General features: G+C 39.8%; 1 protein-coding gene across 4 annotated transcripts in view; it reads left to right on the plus strand.

Annotated features, from left to right (window-relative positions):
* Positions 1-15,043, plus strand: part of BCO1 (beta-carotene oxygenase 1) — a 152,640-nt gene that overhangs the window by 76,142 nt on the left and 61,455 nt on the right. The gene's annotated exons all lie outside the window — the stretch shown is intronic.

The following is a 15,043-nucleotide window of genomic DNA, read 5'->3' on the forward strand; positions in this document are numbered from 1 at the left end:
AGATCATGCATGCTGCTTCAGAACCCATATGTGTCAGTAACCAGAACTGGACAATGGCCCATGATCCAATCAACCCTGGACCCTGACCTAACCAGCTTAGGTTAATTGGTATCTCATCTGTCTCATTTACTTGTGTCCAGACCCAAATTGAAAACTGAGATCTTCTGAAATGAACTCGGTTCTATGTATTTACAGTTGCTTATGTTAATTGCTCACCCATTTGAATAATCAAAATTAGATTAGTTAATTAAATTATAGAATTGTAGAACTAGAAGGGCTCATTTTAGAAATGTTTATTAAGCACCTACTATGTGCAAGGCCTAATGCACATTACTGGGGGAGATGCAAAGATGAATGAGATTTGACCCTTGCCCTCTATAAACATTATGGTACATGGGAGTGTTCCTAGGTATCTTGGTCTGGGACCAAGATCATGCATGCTGCTTCAGAACCCATATGTGTCAGTAACCAGAACTGGACAATGGCCCATGATCCAATATCCAATGCTTATGTGCTCATGTTAAAAGATTTAGTGGTGTGTTAAAAGATCAAATAGCAGTATTTTAAGAGAAAACTATTTAATTAAGATAGAAATGAACAGCAACACAAAAAAGTCAGTTACTGATCACATCTCTGGGGTTTAGAATCTCATTTTCTTTTCTCCTAAGGTTGTTTGAAGCTCTGGTCCTTCAAACTCATAATTCTGATAGAGAGAAGTATTAGCATATTCAGAGTTTGCTCCTGAATAATCCCCAGTTTGGTTTAATCTCAATAAAAGGATACAGTAAGTCTTGTGTATAGTCAATGACATACCTGCTTCATGGCTTGGATCACCTTACACACTACCTACACATTACTCCAAGTGTGGAAGACATATTCAATCTTTCTCATACGTGGGATGTCTCATGTTCCTGCTCTCTTCTAGATGGGGCTCTATGTAGATTCTGACAATGAAAAAATCTATTTCACTCTCACAAACTTCCATCACTCTCCATGGTCATGAGTGACACCCATGACTTCCTAATCTTTCCATAATTCTCCTCAGCAATCTCCTAACCCTTGGGTACATAGACTGTTGGGAAATGGAGTACTGAATCTCCTGCAGTGATGGTTCAAGCTCTGTATCCATGCATTTGTCCTAAGCTCATAAATCCAGGAAGGACATCAGTAATAAAACCCATGATCCCTGCAATCTACACAGAAAGTAAAATTAAATAGAAATTTTGACACAAGGAGATTATTACTGAGGCATGGTGTAATGAGACCTATTTCTAGAATATGACTCTAGATATTCAAAAGAAAAAGGATAGGTAAAAGAGAAGGTGTAGCGTTCTATATTAAAGAGGTTATTTGTGTGAGGGAAATCCATGAACCAGAGGGAAAAGCATATTGGAGAGCATCTGGGTGAAGACGATGAATGGTGGGAGAAATAGAAATTATCATCTTCAGACATTACCTGGAGGGAATACGGCAATAGATGAGTTCAGGAAAAATACCTCCATCCTAGCACAGAGGCAAGATGCATAAGTATACCCCCAAGGTTCTCTCCTGGGTCTTCTTCAATTGAAATCTCTCTCCTGAGGCCTGTCCTACCTTTGCAGTCTTCTGACATCTCCTTCACACATTCTAAGAAGCAGTCACACTGGCCTGTTTGTGGTTCCTTAGACAAGACACTCTGCCTTCTTTCTCAGTACATTTGCACTGGTTTTCCCTCTATACCTAGAATAATCTTCATCCTTATCTCTTCCTTCTAATTTTCATGGCTTCCTTCAAGGCAACTCAATTCCCAACTTATTCAGGAGAATTTTTCTGCTCTCCCTAGCTGCTAGTACTTTTCTCTCTAAGATGTTCCATCTAGTCTATGTACAAATTGTATGTACCAATTTGTGTTTTTGTCCTTTGTTCTCAAAGAGGACCATGACATCAGGGAGATGGTGACATGACTTGCAGTTGACTTTGATCTGAGTGAGGGAGGACTGTGCAGGTCACCAGCCTCACTTTCTCCTCCAGAGCCATCAGCATCCAGTGACCAAATATTCATGAGGACGACTGAAGGTGACCCAGGATGCAATGGGATACCCTGGCCCTTTTAGACCGTCTTTTCAGGTTCTCACTTTGAGTGTGGTAACACCCATTCAGTGAATAGGCCTCTTTAAGAAGTGAGTCAAGGAATGGCCCCTTTAATCAACTTATTTTCTTGTTAGATTCCCCCCTCCCCCATTAGAAAGAGACTCCTTGAGCACATGGACTTTTTTTGCCTTTCTTTGTACTACCAATGCTTAGTACCCTGCCTGGTCCATAGTTGACATTTATAAATGCTGTCAACTTAGTTGGGGAAGAAATGTGCACAGCACATAAATTAATATATACATACATATATAATTATATATTATATGTTTGTATATATTTACAGCTGTATATACAGGCAAAACAACTGGTAAAAATCAGAAAATGCCTCTTGTAGGAGGAGATTCTTTGAAGGAAGCAAGGCGCACTCTATGAGGAAGAGGTGAAGAAGGAGTGAGTGCACTTTAGGGATCTGGGACAGCCCATGCCAAAGCATGGAGATGGAGCTAGAATGTCATGTTTCTCTATCTAATCACTCCCTACTGGCCAGCTGGGTCAAGGAGGATCTGGTGCCTGAATCAGTGCAAGGAACTGTTGTGAAGATATTAAGGTCTATCCAGAGGTGGGAAACCTATGATCTCAAGGCCACATGTGCCTAGGTGCTCCGGTGCAGCCTTTTGACTGAGTCCAAGTTTTACAGAACAAATCCTTTTATTAAGGGGATTTGTTCTGTGAAGTTTGGATTTAGTCCTTGAGTCTTGAATCCTTCAGTCCTGAATCCTTCAGGCCTTGAGGCCATAGTTCCCCACCCTTGGGCTGACTACTCCCACATCCCCAAGACTGAGAACTTTCCCAGAAATAAGATTTAGGTCTGCCCTACTCTAAAGTCTAGTAAAACTGAACCAGATTTAACATGTTACCTCTTACCTGCTGATCCTCACCACTCCCATGTCTGGAATCCCCTATTCATTCTCCCCTTCTTTTAAAGCTTAGTCCATGTGCCTGCCATCTCCTCTATGAAGACTTTCCTAACCCCCCTAGCTATAGGACCCTTTTCTCTCTCCTCCACCCTCTTCTCTATCTTGTATCATATTTAACATGGATACAGATTATATTCTCTAGAATAAAATGTACATTCTCTGAGTGCAAGGCTTTGTTCTTACTTTTTTACTCATAGTACCTAGCGTAGGGCTTGCCTAATTAAGTGTTTACTGAAGTGAATTGAATTCCCACAATTGAACCTCACCAGTTATCTCACTGCCCTCTCTGTACACTTGCCTTACCCCCATGGTCTCACTTTTGGAACCATGAATCATGATCAAATCAACTCTGTATCATCATTCTTAATTGGAATTTCATAATTTACTTCCCTCGGGCCCCATTCACCATCTTTATATCTCTGGATCAAAGTGCCCCTCCTTGGCCCCTCCCTTATATGTGTAGCTTCTCCCATTAGGATGTAAGGTACTTCAAGTCAGGGACTGGACTGAGTCCTTTCCTTCGATTCTCCAATGCCTTGCATACAGTAGGTATTCAATAAATGTTTCTTGAATTGACTTTCCTTTGGAAGATCAGTGATCCATCTTACCAAATTTAATCCTTCCCTAGGTGCGGTTTGCAGCAACTCTATACCTTTTTATCTTGTGTGATTCTTGCTGTATCTTTTCCTAAATCCTTCACATAAGGAGGGTGGGTTTGGTTCCCTGAGTTAACATAATGACTGATGATGAGGTGTTAATGGGCTAACAAGGTGCTAACACTCTATTTTCTGGATGAGCCAGGAGTACAGAAGGCCTGGTTTTGAAGTACAGAAAATCAGGAACAGGGTCAGGAAGAGAATGAAGGCAGGGCAACCTCTTCCACAAGGCTATCCTTTGGGTCACACTGATCCTTTGGAGGGCTCCATGGATTGCTGTAGTGAATGATGACTGGATAGTGGTTAAGGGAAGCAATGGGTAAGTGGAGAACACTATAGCTCCAATCAACTGCTAGCCAAAGGACTAGAACATGTGTGTGTTTGTGTGTGTGTGTCCACACTTCCATACATACACACACACATATACACACACATGCATATATGCATGTATATGAATGTACTAGACTTTCTTTTTACTTGTACTGATGCAGTGCTTAGCAACGTGCCTGGCACACAGTAAGAACTTAGTGTGACCAACTCACTCATTCATGTTCAAAGCAAGTAGGATTTTTTATCTCCTGACTTCATTTTTTCCCGGTCAGGTTTTCCTTTGCTCTCTTGTGAATCTAGGTGTTCATTGTAATATGGAGATGAGGGGCACAGTGTGGTCTGTCTGGCCTGTGCCTATAAGCCCTGCGCAAGGGCCCATTCCATGGACTATGTATTAACAGGTTACGGGACAAATCAACCTGGGCACAGTCATTTCAGAAGAGGTGACGTTGTGAGCTCCAAATTCTTGGTTCCAGCTGCCCTGTCATGTGCTGTTCTGTTTTATGAAGAAGGCAGCTAGCTGGCTGGCCACGAAGGTGGCAAAGGAGCTGGGAAAGACTGGTCTGGCATTGTGGAGAAAGTCAACCAAGGTGGCCTTCCTGATGAGGCCTGAAGGGAGTGGCTTAAAGGAAACAACCACTTTGATTTTCCTTTTTCTGGAGGGAGTGTCAGAGGAGGGTGGAGTGGAATAATAATAGTGATGCTAAAAAAAAATAGATAATGATAGTTAACACTTATATAAGTTTTACTGTGTACCAGGCACTGTGTTAAACACTTTACAAATATTATTTGACCCTCAAAAGAACCCTAGGAGGTAGGTGCTGTTATTAACCCCATTTTCAAATCAGGCAAACAGAGGCTAAGGAACTTGCCCAGGGTCACACAGCTAATAAGTGTCTGAGGTAGGATTTTTTTTCTTTTCTTTTCTTTTGTTTTACATTTTTGCATTTAATGTTTATTTTACTTTTTCTTAATTACCTGTAAACAAAAATTTTTAACATTCATTTTTTAAAATTTTGAGTTTTAAATTCTCCACCTCCCTTTCTATCCCCTTCCTGAGAAGGCAAGTAATTAGATATAGATTATACATGTGTAATCATGCAAAGGATTTCCATATTACCTATGCTACAAAAAAATGCAGCCCCAAAACCCCAAGAATAATCAAGTGAAAAAACCCAAAATGTCTCACTCTGCATTCTGCACTAGTTCTTTCTCTGGAGGTGGAGAGCATTTTCATCATAAGTTCTTTGGAACTGCTTTGGATCTGAGGTTGGGTTTAAACCCAGGTCATCCTGACTCCAGACTCGACACTCTACTGCACCACTTAAAGAAAAGAGCATCGATGAATCATTTTTAGAAACAGGAGAGCAAAAGGAAGTTCCAAAGGAGACACAGACAAGTAGGGAAGAGTTGGACCTCCCATGCTGAATTTAAATTTATTTTTTAAAAAATACATATGTAGGGGCGGAGCCAAGATGGCAGAGTAGAAAGACGCACATACACATAGCTCCAAACCCACAACCCATAGAACATCTACAAAGAAGTAACTCACGGCGAATTCTGCACCCAGAGGCCACAGAACATTGGAGCAAGGGAGATTTCTGTTCTGGAGAGACCTGCAAACCTCTCGCAAAAGGTCCTTCGCCCCGCGGACTGGGCGCTGGGACTGGGAGCTGAGTACAGCCCTGCCGCGGCTGCGGCACCAAGAGGAAAAGATCCGAGAGGGCTTCAGGGACAGGATCTCCAGCGGCCACATGGGTCCCTCCACCCACAGGTGACAGAGGTCGGTGAGAGGGTCTCTTTGGCGGGTCGAGAGGGGAGTGGGGTGCCCCCACAACTCAGGCCCCCTCAAGAGGCAACAGCGGAGACGGGAGCAGACCGCAGACCGGGGCTCACCAAGCAGGCAGGAGCCCAGATCCATTGTTGAAGGTCTCTGCATAAACCCCCTGAGGGAACTGAGCCCGTGAGGCGGCCCTGCCCCAACCTGAGCACCTGAACTTTCTCTCACACTGAATAGCAGCCCTGCCCCCGCCCAAAGCCCTGAGGCTAGGAAGCAGCATTTGATTCTCAGACCCCAAGCGCGGGCTGGGAGGATCCAGAGGCGAGGTGGGTGTGAGGAGAATATTCAGAGCTCAAGTCACTGGCTGGGAAAATGCCCAGAAAAGGGAAAAAAACCAAGACTATTGAGGGTTACTTTCTTGGTGAGCAGGTTTCTCCTCCCCTCCCTTCTGATGAGGAAGAGCAGTGCTCACTCACCATCAGGGGAAGACATGGAAGTCAGTGCTTCTACATCCCAGACCACTCAATGGGATCAGTTCTGGAAAAAGGTCTTAAAGAGCCCAAACAATTTCAAAATCATGATAGAGAGGTGGAGGAAAAACTGGGAAGAGTAATAAAAGACTTGCAAGCAAAGTATGAACAACAAATCAGCACCCTGCTAAAGGAGACCCAAAAAAATGCGGAAGAAAATAACACCCTGAAAAATAGGCTAACTCAATTGGCAAAGGAGGTTCAAGAAGCCAAGGAGGAGAAGAATGCTTTCAAAAGCAGAATTAGCCAAATGGAAAAGGAGATTCAAAAGCTCACTGAAGAAAATAATTCTTTCAAAATTAGAATGGAACAGATGAAGGCTAATGACTTTATGAGAAACCAAGAAATCACAAAACAAAACCAAAAGAATGAAAAAATGGAAGATAATGTGAAATATCTCACTGGAAAAACAACTGACCTGGAGAATAAATCCAGGAGAGACAATTTAAAAATTATGGGCCTACCTGAAAGCCAGGATCAAAAAAAGAGCCTAGATATCATCTTTCATGAAATTATCAAGGAAAACTGCCCTGAGATTCTAGAACCAGAGGGCAAAATAAGTATTCAAGGAATCCACAGATCACCTCCTGAAAGAGATCCAAAAAGAGAAACTCCTAGGAACATTGTGGCCAAATTCCAGAGTTCCCAGGTCAAGGAGAAAATATTGCAAGCAGCTAGAAAGAAACAATTCAAGTATTGTGGAAATACAATCAGGATAACACAAGATCTAGCAGCTTCCACATTAAGGGATCAAAGGGTGTGGAATAGGATATTCCAGAAGTCAAAGGAACTAGGACTAAAACCAAGAATCACCTACCCAGCAAAACTGAATATAATACTTCAGGGGAAAAATTGGTCTTTCAATGAAATAGAGGACTTTCAAGCATTCTTGATGAAAAGACCAGAGCTGAAAAGAAAATTTGACTTTCAAACACAAGAATGAAGAGAAGCATGAAAAAGTAAATAGCAAAGAGAAGTCATAAGGGACTTTACAAAAGTTGAACTGTTTACATTCCTACATGGAAAGACAATATTTGTAACTCTTGAAACTATTCAGCATCTGGGTACAGGGTGGGATAACACACACACACATGCACACGCACACGCACACACACATAGAGACAGAGTGCACAGAGTGAACTGAAGAGGAGGGGATCATATCTTAAAAAAAAAAAGAAATCAAGCAGTGAGAGAGAAATATATTGGGAGGAGAAAGGGAGAAATGGAATGGGGCAAACTATCGCTCATAAAAGAGGCAAGCAAAAGACTTTTTAGTGAAGGGAAAAAGAGGGGAGGTGAGAGAAAAACATGAAGTTTACTCTCATCACATTCCACTAAAGGAAGGAATAAAATGCACAGTGATTTTGGTATGAAAACCTATCTTACAATACAGGAAAGTGGGGGATAAGGGGATAAGCAGGGTGGGGGGGATGATGGAAGGGAGGGCATGGGGAGGAGGGAGCAATTTGAGGTCAGCACTCATGGGGAGGGACAGGATCAAAAGAGAGAACAGAAGTAATGGGGGACAGGATAGGATGGAGGGAAATATAATTAGTTCTTACACAACACTACTATTATGGAAGTCATTTGCAAAACTACACAGATCTGGCCTATATTGAATTGCTTGCCTTCCAAAGGGAAGGGGTGGGGAGGGAGGGAGGGCAGATTGGCAGACAGGGGCAATTAGAACGCTCAGTGTTTTGGGGTGGGGGGAGGGGACAAAAGGGGAGAAAATGTGGAACCCAAAATTTTGTGAAAATGAATGTTAAAAGTTAAATAAATTAATTTAAAAAAATACATATGTACATTGCCTCTTTTTTCCTTGTATATAGAAAAGTTCATGTTTATTGATACATATTAAGTTTATAAACAAAAAGGAAACTTAATTAAGAAAATTTAAAAACCTGACAATCCTGCTAGAAGGCCTTCGGAGGTTTAAAAGAAATTCTTCCCAGCCTTGGCTGGATCCATTCACACCTGCCATCTCACTAGAGTTCTGTAAAGTAACCCCTAGGATGAAGGCGCAGCCAGGAATGGATCTGGGAGTCATACTTCCCACAGCAAAGGACCAGGAGACTTCTAGCTTAAGAGATAAAAGAGATGTCCCACTCTGAAGGTCCTGGAAGAACCTCAAGAATTCATCCTTAGATTAGAGGCCAGACCACCATCCTCTGCTGCAGATCCAACACTCATTCACTGATCAGACTTTTGATTAAAACTGCAGCTTTCCCTTTTGTTTGTAGAGAATCTACCATGTGTCTCCTTACAATAATTAGTAGTAAAAACCTTTAAAAAAAACACCCAAGAAAACGATGTGTGTTGTTTTTGATGAACAGGACAGCAAAGGAAGAGCAACAAGCGAAGAGAGAATCTGTTAGGAGGAGAATTTTTGGCTGTTAAGAGGTCTCCAGTAAGTCAAGTCTGGAGACTTACTGGTGGAAAGAAAAGCAAGGAGACTCTTCCCCACCGCCAACTCATCCCACCATAATCCTCTTTCATGAATATAACCCTGAGCATGGATATTACAGAGTAAGGTTTCAGTACGATCAGGAAAGAGTCACCAGCTCTCTGACACAAAAAAATAATTCAAAGTGGAAAAGCCAGGAAGGACACAGGCCGAGGCTTTTTATCTCTGGGACCCCAATGTCTATAGATTTCAATTAACAAACTGATAGTGTTATCACTCCAGAGTAAAAGCTTAACTTTGTTTTCTGGTGGAACCTACTTAGAGGCATTGATAAGAGAATTTGAAAGACTAAATTCCATCCCAGCATTCTTCAGGCTGATTAAACTGCAGAAAAACATTCCAGGAAATAGATCCCTTACTCAGTGATAGACTACAGACAGACAACAAATCATTCCACTTATATCCGCATGTTAAAGGGTTAGTAGTAGTTGTTCCCATTTATGTAATGCATTATCTGATTCTATGTCTCCACCAGCCCTAGAAATGGTCATTGTTATCATTCCCATTTTCCAGATAAGGAAACTGAGGCTCAAACAGGGGAAGGGATTGCCTATAGTCATGAATGAAAAGGAAGGACTTAAAAACAACAGGTCTGCTGGCTTCAGCTCAATGTTTCCCAATCTCTGATTCCAGGAACTTTCTACCAGTCTGTAAAACTTTTACTTACCAAAGGTAGCTTTTAAAGTTTTTACAACCTCTAAATTAAAAAAAAAAAAATGCATCCCTGCATCCTTGCTCCTTTCACTCAGGCTCCATCTTTCCTCCTAAGTGGGGACAAGGACAGATAGAGCAGGACTGTTAACAGGAGAATACATTGATATGGAGATCTGTTTGCATCCAGTCCAAAGCTAGACTGCCTACTTTGCCTCTGTTTATTATATAGTATTTATTCAGAGCATTTATAAAATGAACATTCTTCACAGATCTTTCAGAAGCAGATTCAACACACAGCTGAACTTACTGGGAGATGAAAGACTGGGTGAAAATTCAAGTGAATTTTCAGTCACATGAAAATTCAAGTTCTCACCTCTAAAACCTAGTGTTTCCTTCTATCACTGAATTATGACTGCCAATTACATGATCATTCAATCAGTAAACATTTAATAAGTGCCAGTGACAAACACAATTGACTGAGAACTGACCCTAATCTGGTTTTGGTTCCCAGGTCAATGGGACTGACAAGACATAGTCAATCTAGCCTCTGATTATTTTGTAAATCTCCCAAACTCTCCCTTCCCAAAGTTCCCAAGCTTTCTTTTCTTGTTCTGAAAATTATCTGGTGAAACTATGAGATACCTAACCCTTCCCACCAGCAACTTAGTCATTCTTACCGCATTAGTATTTTGTATAAACACTTTTTCCAGCCCCTCTCCTTGGAGGCTTCAGTATTTGTTGTGTGGTATCATAAGCTGCAACTCCTTTACCCCAATTAAAGACTTCCATTTTGTTGTACTGACAGTTTTCATTAAAATTCAGATTGACACCTACTATGATCTAGGCCTTGTGCAAAGTGTTGGAGATATAAAAAAAGGCAAAAGACAGTCCCTGCCCTCAAGACACTCATAATCTAGTGGATGAGACAAAATGTAGACAAATACATACAAAGCAGTCTCCATCTAGGATAGAAGTCTCTGCCTTCATGGATTTTACATCCTAATAAGGCAACATGATACCTGTATAAGTAACTGCTCGGCTAAGTAATAACATCACAGAACTGAAAATTCAAGAGTTAGAAATCACAAAATCTCAAAGATCACAACAAGATTCAACTCCAAAGAGTATATACCCAAGTCCAACCTTTGCTTAAAGACTCTTAATAGGGGGGAATCTACAATCTTAAGATAGCTCTTCATAGGGAGAAAGTTTTCCTTACATTCAGTCTAAATCTAATAACAACAGCTAACATTTATATAGTGCTTACTATGTTCCAGGAGCTTTACAAATATCTAATCTGATCCTCACAACAACCCAAGAAGGTAGGTGCTATTATCATCCCCTCTTTACAGATGAGGAAACTGAGGCATGCACAGGTGAAATAAGGATGTCCATTGATATTGTCCTAGAAATGCTAGTACAGCAATGAGACAGGAAAAAAATGGAAGGAATAAATATATTCAATGAGGAAACAAAACTATCCCATTTTGTAGCAGATATGATGGTATACTTTAGAGAACCCTAGAGACTCAACTAAAAAACTAGTTAAAACAATGAACAACATTAGCAAAGTTTCAGGGTATAAAATAAACCTAGACAAATCATAAGCATTTCTATAAACAACAAAGTCCAGAAGGAAGAAAAGAAAGAGAAATTCAATTTAAAATAACTACGGACAGTATAAAATACTTGGGAGTCTACTTGGCAAAAAAGATACAGGAATTACATGAACACAATTACAAATACTTCTCACACAAATAAAGACTGATCTAAACAACAAGAGATACATTAATTGGTCATGAGCAGGTCAAGCCAATATAATAAGAATAGCAGTACTATTTAAATTAATGGTATACCAGTCAACCTACTAAAGAATTATTTTATAGAGCTAGAAAAAAATGATAAAAATATTCGTCTAGAGAGGTCAAGAAAATCAAGAGAATCAATAGTGGGGAAAAAGGAAAGAAAACATCCTAGCAGTACCAAATCTCACACAAAAAGTAATCATCAAAACAATCTATTACTAGATAAGAAACAGTGATTGATCAGCAGAATCTAAAAATTGTATACAAATATATAGAAATAAATTACCAGTCTTAGTGTTTGATAAACACAAAGATTCAAGCTATTAGGGCAAGAACTTACTATTTGACAAAAACTGCTAGGAAAACTGGAAAGCAGGCTGGCAGAAATGAAGCATAGACCAATATCTCATACCATATACCAATATAGGGGGCAGCTGAGTGGCACAGTAGATAGAGCACTGGGCTGGGAATCAGTAACACCTGAGTTCAGATCTGACCTCTAACATATGCGTGACTGTGGGTAAATTACTTATCCCTATTTGCCTTATTTCCTCATCTGTAAAATGAGCGAGAGAAGGAAATGGTAAACTACTCCAATACCTTTGCCAAGAAGACCCCAAATGAGGTAGACCCCAAATGAATAGGTGGATACAACTAAAATGATTAAACAACAAATACCAAGATAAGCTCAAAATGGGCACATAGCTTAAAAATAAAGGGTGATATCATAAGCAAAATTCAGGGAACACAGAAAAAATGTACCTGTCAGATTTACTGATGAGGGAAGAGTTTATGACTAAGTGAGAAATATAGTAGATCACGAAAGACAGAAATGGATAATTTTAATTACATGAAATTAAAAAGGTTTTGTACAAACAAAACCAATATGGTCAAAATTAGAAGAAAACTAGGAAAAGTTATACAGCAAGTTTTTACAATAAAGGCGTCATTTCTCAGATATAGGGAACGGAGCCAAATTTACAAAAATACAAGTCATTCTCTAATTGATACATGATCAAAGGCCATGAAGAGGCAGTTTTCAGAAGAAGAAATCAAAGCTATCAAAAGTCATGAAAAATGCTCTAAATCATTAATAATTAGAGAAATGCAAATTAAAACTACTTTAAGGCATAAACTCATACCTATCAGATTTGCTAACATTACATAAAAGGAAAATGACAGATGCTAGAGGAGATGTAGAAAAATAGGCATATTAATGCACCGTTGATGGAGCTGTGATCTGATCCATCCATTCTGTTTGAAATTATACCTAAAGGATTATAAAACTGTGCGTAACCTTTGACTCAGCAATAGCACTATTGGCAATAACCCAAAGAGATAAAAAGAAAAGGAAAAGGACCTATATGTACAAAAATATTTCTAACAGCTTCTTTTGTGATAGCAAAGAAAGTAACCAAGGGGATGTTCATCAACTGGGGAGTGGCTGAACAAATTGTGAAGTATGATTGTGATAGAATATTATTGTGCTACAAGAAATAATAAGGGGATGGGTTCAGGAAAACCTGACCCAATGCAAAGTAAAGTGGGCAGAATGAGGAGAACATTGTGCGCAGTAACAGCAGTATTATAATGACGACCAACTGTGAAAGACTCAGATACTCAGATCAATATAATGATCCATGACAATTCCAAAGGACTCATGATGAAAAATGCTATCCACTTCCAGAGAGAGAAATGATAAACTCTGAGTTTATTTTGAAGTTATATTTTCTTTCACTTTCTTTTTCTTGCTTTTTTTCCCCTTTTACAACACGCAATGTAGAAATATGTTTTGCAGGAATTTTATATGTGTAACGGGTATCATATTTCTTGCCTTTTCAATGAGTGGGGGAGAGGCAGGAAAGACGGAGAGAATTCAGAACTAAAAATAAAAACTAAAAAACAATGATGAAAGTATTTTTGAAAAGGTTGAGGGGTGTAAGGTACCATTCTTATATGTGTTCTATGTATGTGTATATGTAGGCATATACCTATATATATACATATACCTATATACATACGTATACTACAAACTAGTCTAAAGAAAGAGGCCACCAGCATTTTGAATCAGGAAAGGTAGTGACTGAACTAATTCTTGAAGGAATTAAGTGATTCTTCATAGTAGTGATGAGAAAGAAGTACATTCTAGGTGTGACTAGAACAAAAGCCCAAAGACGGATGAGAGCTATGTGTGATGAACAGCAAGCAGCTTGTTAGATCATAGAGTGAAGACTTAGTAGTACTGTATAAAGAAGTTGAAAAGACAAGTTGGGGCCAAGTAGTGAAGGGTTTTTAAAAAGTCAAGTAGAGGAATTTATATTTTATTTTAAATGCAATAGGTTACTACTAGAGTCTTTCAAGTAGGAGAGTGGTCAGACTTACATCCAAGAAAATTACTTTTGAAAAAAATAAAAGAAAAATTACATAGGCAGTTGTTTGAAAGACAGATTGGAGTGGGGAGACACTTGAGTCAGGGAAACCAATTAGGAGACTGCTGCAATAAACTAGACAAGAAGTGATGAGGGCCTGAACTAATGCGGCAGTTGTATGAGTAGTGAAGAAGGGCTCAGATTAAAGAGATGTTGTGGAGGTAGAAACAGCAAGATTAGGCAATTTATTATGTGTTCAGGCTGAAGGATAGTGAAGAGTGGAGGCTTTGAACCTGGTCCCAAATGGTGGTTATCTTCTTGGGTTCCTCCTCTTCTTGAAAGGTGAAATGATCATTGTCAAAAAATTAGAAGTTGCTACGATTTTCAGGGAAAGATGGCACCAGCAAATTTCTGTATAACCCCTATCCTCAATCATTGTATCATGCCTCTAGGCTGAACTTGTATTTTGTTTCCTGATAGCCTCATATATTTCTTTATTTTCTGGTCAGGTGGTCTATACTATACTCCAAAGAGAGTATTCTTTTTCTCATCCTGTTCATCTTTTCCCAAATATTCTGCACCATATTTTCTCTTCTGGTTCCCCTATTCTCACATAATTTAATAAACTCAATTTAAAATGCTTCCCCATATATCTATCTTATTCTACTGAACAAGACATGCCTTTCCAGAGCTATATTCCAGGAACAAGTTCCACCAAGGTTTTTTAATGGCACTTATGCCAGGGCCATCTCCAGTCATTCTGATCTATATCTTGCCACTGGACCCAGATGGCTCTGGAGGAGAAAGTGAGGCTGGTGACTTTACACAGCCCTCTCTCACTTAAATCCAATTCACTTGCAAGTCATGGCATCACCTTCCTGATGTCATGGTCCTCTTTGAGAAAGAATGATGAACAACAACATCTATAAGGTAGTTTTGTGTAAGCAACAGCAATGGATAGAATCCTGAGTCTGGAGTCAGGAAAACATGAGTTCAAATCTGACCTCAGGCCGTTCCTAGCTGTGTAACCCTGGGCACTTAACCACTGTTTGCCTCAGTTTCCTCAAATGTAAAATGGAGATAATAGTACCTACCTCTCAGGACTGCTGTGAGGACCAAATCAGATCCTATTTGTAAAGGGCATAGCACAGTGCCTAGCACGTAGTGGATGCCATAGAAATGCTTATTTCCACCCTCCCTCTCAAGACCTCTAGTACTTGTTACCTATATTTTGCACATTTGTGCAGTGATATCTGAGGTTTTGTTGGTGGTGCCTTCCTTGTATTTTGTCTCTTATTTTCTGGGTATTTCTAGTGCAATTCTTCTAATATCATAGCTCCTCTGTGTACAGTTTAGCCACTATCATCAAATTAATTCGAGTAAACTCATGATCTCTCATCCCCCT

The sequence above is a fragment of the Notamacropus eugenii genome, chromosome 1 (genome assembly GCF_028372415.1).
Source record: "Notamacropus eugenii isolate mMacEug1 chromosome 1, mMacEug1.pri_v2, whole genome shotgun sequence".
In the NCBI taxonomy this organism is placed as follows: domain Eukaryota; kingdom Metazoa; phylum Chordata; class Mammalia; order Diprotodontia; family Macropodidae; genus Notamacropus; species Notamacropus eugenii.